The sequence below is a fragment of the Acipenser ruthenus genome, chromosome 19 (assembly GCF_902713425.1).
Source record: "Acipenser ruthenus chromosome 19, fAciRut3.2 maternal haplotype, whole genome shotgun sequence".
Classification (NCBI taxonomy): domain Eukaryota; kingdom Metazoa; phylum Chordata; class Actinopteri; order Acipenseriformes; family Acipenseridae; genus Acipenser; species Acipenser ruthenus.
In genome coordinates this window covers 25380770-25387339 of record NC_081207.1, presented here as the reverse complement: position 1 = coordinate 25387339, position 6570 = coordinate 25380770, and positions in this window count along the sequence as shown.

The following is a 6570-nucleotide window of genomic DNA, read 5'->3' as shown; positions in this document are numbered from 1 at the left end:
TGATGTATGTATTTTAATTAAAGTGTCTAACTGTATGACTAATATATTGACCCCCGGGCTGGGACTGTTCCTGACACAGAACGTGTGCCAAACCTTAACTGGGAAATGTATGTGTCCCCACTTATGTTCATAATGACAATACACTGTTTTAATTGAATTGCTTAATCGCAACACACGCAGCGCTCAGTTCACAAATGACACAAAATTATACCCAATACAAGGATGACATTTTACAGAACTTGCTATACTAGCCAAGTTATAGTACTCTCGTACTCGTCACCACCTTAGTTCCAACAAACACAGAAATAAAGTTGTCGTCCCAAGTCTTTCTCCAGGAAGTAAATCGCTGTGTTGACTCTTAAGCCGGGGACACACCCGATGTGATCGTCGCATCTCTCTGGCAAAGGTCGTGTCGTAAAAAACACCTCTGAGAGCGGGCAATGACAATACAAGGCGGTGTGATTGTGAAACCCACATATGACTGGAAACATGCATATATTCTCTCCCTCTATTAATACACACACAAACACACAACATACATTCAAACACAAGGTATTCCATTGGTTTGTATATAATGTCTGTGCCGATATCTTTTGAAAACAAGCCCTGACAGCCCCATAAGCATTGTACTTTTTAACTATTAGATGAAATATTTACCCATTGCCACAAAAGTGTTGGGCCTGTCATTAGGATGGTGTTGCTGACTTCAAATAAAGTCTGTGAAATGTCAAGGTATACCCAAAGGTGTGTGTATGAAAGAAATAGGAATAAAATACATAATCTCACACAGCTCAAGAGCAACATTTAGGACACTGCTTTTTTATCTCAATGTTGTTGAGGTGTCACTAAAGCAAGTCACTTCAAGGATTTTAAAGTCCACAGAAAAAAAAGACCAGATGTCTTGTATAGGCAGTCCAGGGGCCTGTTTATATATAATATAAGATGCCAAGATGTTCATATTGAATAATTATTTTTAGATTTTTCAAGGAATAGGGTTTCAAGGAATTACAAAGGAATGTTTCCCAACGAATTTTCACAAGACAAAAAAGTGAATTCACGTTACATTTTGTTTTTAAAGTTGCAAGTCATTTTTACATGTACTGTTTTACGCTTTGTTTTGTTTTTTTAAAGGAAAACCTTGCAAAGTCAAGCAATCTGTTTTTAATCGACACAGCAGTAGCTTGTGTGGATAGGGAGTATTGTTTTTGTACATTTGATGAGGCATTACATGTTTAAATGTCATACAAATTTGCATAATTCCTGTTAAACAGTTTTCGAAATAATAATACAAATACTAAAATGTCTATTATTGAGAACGCTTTCTCGTAAATGGTGCATGACACCATCTTAACAGTGTGCGGTTAAATTAAGCCGCATAGAGGCTTGCCTTCATTTACATGACAGCTCAGAATCATTTTGCTATTTGTATATCAAATAGCTTGGTTTTTTTATTCCGTGTACTCGTATACCACATAAATGTTTTTAATGTAAAACTACATCAGCAGGTGTTATTTATAGGACCTGTATTTAATTTACTTCAAATCTTACCAGTGACCAGCAATCTGATTTTGATTAAATCACTTTTTGTTGACAGTACTTGCACAAGAGTCTAATTTAAACAGCGTTGGATCAAAATACAGTATACCAGCATTTGTATCAATTGATCAATCAATCAATCTTTATTTAATATAGCGCCTTTCGCAATAAATTGCCGCAAAGCGCCTTACATGGACAAAACAGTATATTGACAGCTATGATAGGAGTAACAATAAGCCATAAAAAGCAGAGAATACAATAAAAGCTGTAAATACAATAAAACAGTCAAAACATAAGTCAGTAAAAGAAAAACACAATCATTTTAGGATAAATAAGATAGATTATAAAAATGTGTCCTTAGTCTGGTTTTAAAGGCTGCAACAGTTGGTGCTTCCCTTACAGAACTAGGCAGATCATTCCATAGTTTAGGGGCCCTGTATCCAAAGGCTGTGCCGCCTGTATTCTTAAGCAAAGTGTGTTTCCAGTCCTTACAAGTATGCAAACTTTCATGAAAATCATTTACTGCAAGGAGAAGAACAAGAATAACTCTAACTAGATTTTCTGATGTTGTCATTCTTAAGAGTCAATAATTACAGTGCTGCAATTATATTATGAATTTTAATTATAAAAAATAGATTTTGGTGGTCTACAGCACTTGAGGCAAAAACTCCTCCTTGGAATGGCTCAGACCCCAGCTACTATGAATTATTTTTGTAATAAACATTGGTACTTAAAAACAAAACAAAAAACAATCTAATTGTAAGTGGAAGCCGATGAAGCTTGTACAGTAGTGGGAGTGATGCACAGTTCAGTCTATGGGTCAGGATGAGTTACAGTCCCCTATTGCTGCACACTGATTTTCTGGCTGTCTGCTCTCGTCTCCTGTATCTCCCTCACCCCCCCCCCCCCCCCATCCTTCTCTATGTCACACTTATATTTTTACATCTGCATGGTGGATACAGGTAATGGTGGTCTATTTTCTCATCTGTTTACAGTCATGGTGGGAGATTTTTGTTACAAACCAACCTATTTTTTTTATTTACACTTCTGTACCCTTTAATTTCTTCTGAGATTAATATTGTGATATAAATTATGATTTCTCAAACTGTCTTTGAACTTTTTTTCTTGACCATGTTTTATCAGCTTTCTTAAAAAACACTGTAACCTTTGAACCGCACCGGCTCTATGGTATAGACTAGAAGCGGGTGGAGCGAACAGAAATGAAAGGTCACAGTGTCACAAGATTTCTCAGAAAGGATGACACCAAGGATGCACCTAATCTAGGGCATATAATCACAGGAGTGAGCTAGGATTTAAAACCATTTCCCCTGGGCTTCCACTCCTCCACTCTAACCATAAGTTCATCTCTTGGCTCTGCAGTTTTAGTACATTATATTATGTAGGTAACAAGCTCAGATATGGGCAACTTATTACTAAATACTATAGTCACTGAAAAAATAGTCATAGGAAAAATCTCCCTGAGATTTAAAAAATACTGGCCAATATCACTTACATGCAAATTGTGTGCTGCTTATTTGTGTACTTTTCCAGGGAGTGTTGCGCTTGTCTTTTGAATAGCAAATGTGATCTTCTTCATTTCTCAGGCAGGTGTATTTGAAGCATGCCCACAAATATGTTATTTTTATCAATAATTTCAAAAGTGCATGACAGAGACACCTCAAATAAGCAGTCACATAGTATCAATCCCTTTGGAATCCTGTTAGTTTAGGTTTCACTGTAGCTGAAATTCAAAAGACAATTTGTGTTTTGTAGGATCAGCAGTCAAATGTTGTTGATGTGCTAATTGTGGCGGAATTGTTTCGCATCCCTGGAACCTCCTTCTGACAGTAGTGTACAAGAAGAAGAAATGTATAGATTGTATTAGACTGTTTTGTACAGTATCCTTTTTGTTTGACTTTAACCTATTATAATGATCATCTGTTAAGTAACTTGCAGAACACTATATTTTTTATGAGGAGTTTGTCATTACAGTAAAAGCAGGATTAATAGTAACAATAATAATAATACAATAGTATTGAAGAATCACTGTGTTATTGTTACTGTCCCCCTGTGCTTATTTTGCTGGACGGCCCCTGGGTATTATAACCTGGGTAAGAACAAGCTGTCCCGGGACAATTATTCAGAGGGGGTGCGAGTGCTGGGCATGCTAGCTGATTACCTTGTGGTGAACGTGAGCAGCCCCAACACCCCCGGACTGAGAGACGCTGCGCAAAGAGGAGCTGCGCCACCTGCTGGACAGGGTGAGTCTGTGGCTCAGCATTTACTTGTCGTTTGACTATTTATTTTGGCTCAAAGTGCCGTGTGCTGTTTTGTTCAACTGTTTTATTTTCTGTGTATTATAAAAGCGCACAATCAAATGCATTCACATTTCACTCGCAGTACTGTGTGTGTTTCTTCCAGTTTTGACGTCACTGCTCAGGCCAGCTTACACCCATGTCTTCAGGTGCTATCTGCATATATATGTATATATGCATGTGCTGGGTTAAAGGGAAGCATATTATCCTTGTACACTAAAGCCCATAGGTTGAAACACTGTGTAACACATATATACTTCCCTACCTCATTTCCTCATAATGAGCCTTGACAAGTCTTTCCAGAAGCAAGTTTTGAAATCGCAAGCATGGCGAATCAAGCACAGTATAGAAGAAAAAATGCACTCAAAATAAAGACATTGAGATTTCAACCAAGAAATGACAGGAAGGTTCATTCCAAAAAGAGAAAAATTTAAAGAAAGATCACAGTCTAATTTAAGAAACATGGAATATATCAAATAATGTATGGGTCAAAGATATTATCATCAAAATAATATATGTATCAAGTTGGTTTTGGACAGCCACCAGTCCAAAACCAACCAGATTGTTGTGTGATAATATATTCTGAGCCATATGTTAATTTGATTAAGTATCAAAGTTCAGGGTGCTTTTGCCATACTAATAACTGTATATATATAAGTGCACGTTTCACTCACTCGGGGCTGTGTGTTCTAGAGAGGAGAGGAGAGGAGAGGAGAGAAGAGGATTAATGATTAAAGAAATATATTTATTAAATATTTGTTTATTTAGCAGACTCCTTTATCCAAGGCGACTTACAGAGACTAGGGTGTGTGAACTATGCATCAGCTGCAGAGTCACTTACAAATATGTCTCGCCCGAAAGACGGAGCACAAGGAGGTGAAGTGATTTGCTCAGGGTCACACAATGAGTCAGTGGGATTTGAACTGGGGACCTCCTGGTTATAAGCCCTTTTCTTTAACCACTGGACCACACAGCCTCCTTATAATATAAATAACAATTGCTAACCGTGCTGGCTTTTAAACCAGCATGATACTTGTTTGTTCGTCCACCATTTGTTTAGTGTAAGTCTGTTTTGTTTGACTCTTTATTTTGGCTCAAAGTGCCGTGTGCTGTTTTGTTCAACTGTTTTATTTTCTGTGTATTATAAAAGCGCACAATCAAACGCATTCACATTTCACTCGCAGTACTGTGTGTGTTTCTTCCAGTTTTGACGTCACCGCTCAGGCCAGCTTACACCAATGTCTTCAGGTGCTATCTGCATATATATGTATATATGCATGTGCTTATGTTTACTAACCTTTAAGTAAGCTTGTGAAAATAAATGCTACTTTCAGTAAGAGCTCTCTCTTCATTTCAATGATGAAAAAAGGCTGACATGTATTAGTTACAATCAATTCCCCTGATGAGAGAAAAATAAGTGTTTATTAGAGATCCTGTTTAACACTTCAGAGGGCTGCATAATTTGTTGAAGTTGACATAGATCCACAGCAATGGAAACATAACTCTTTGGAGCAGTGTGAGTGAGTAGGGCACTGCTCTGGTTTCAGTTCTTGCTGCGTTACCACACTGTGTGCCTCTCTGTATGTATCTGTGATAATGCACTGCATAGCACCAGCTGTTGCCTGTGCTGCTCTATAATATAATCACTGTGTAAGTGTGTGACCTATCTCTAACCTTTCTCCTTCTGCCACATGCAAAAACATGCTTGACATTTACATCAACTTGTTTACGAGTTCACGAAAAATGAAGAGGAACAAAAACAGAATGCAGCCCTGTGACAGACTGCATTTCAATTGCTGTTTTGGTGCATTATCTAAACAGCAGTCTAACAGCACTTTTCTGATTTGCTGTTTTGGTGCATTATCTAAACAGCAGTCTAACGGCACTTTTCTCCTTTTTTGCAGTTGTGTTTCATACCGAAATGTGTCATTGGGTTCTTCCTAATGAAATGGTCTTGGTTCCACTGTGTCAGTGTAATCCGAGTATGCGTGTGGGGGGTCACTGTGTTTCTTTGCATGGTGCACAGCTCACGAGGCAAGCGACAAGTCTACAGTAAATGCCCTGTACCATATAGTCTCCTGATGACAGTAATTGTATGGGTGGTTGATTCAGTTTAACACAAAGCATGTGTCAATATTGTGAAGGCTTTTGAAGCAAGGTTTCTATCAGGCATTGGCAATTCCAATGCAGACACAAGGAGTTACATTTGTTTTTCTTAGCCAATGAACACACAATGAATGTGTGTTCCAGAGATTGCAGTATTTGTAATGCAGCATACAACACTTTAACGGCTCACTGACTGGGGATTAGACTCTGTACAGTACCTGACAGATGCGTTCCCGGATAAACACCTTCACAATTACACTGTTAATGCAGAACCTGTCGTTTCTGTTATAAGCTTTCCTTCTGTTGTAAGATTCGTGCCATGGCTGTAATGAGTTCACAGTGTCAAACAGAAATGTTTAGTGAGTATAAGAGCTGCACTTCCCATGCTCTCCAATCAGTTTGTCTCTCTGAAGTCAGATTGGAGTGCTGAGAATGGAGTTTTTAAACCACTGCTCATTATTATATTAAGGGTGGATGTTTAAAGAGCTTCTTATTATCTATTTCCTATGCAGATTGACAATGCTGGAGACCAAGGTGCTCATTATTATATGAAGGCTCAGGGTCACATTGACCGAGACCATATTGACGATTTCATGGAAAGCATTTCAAATGC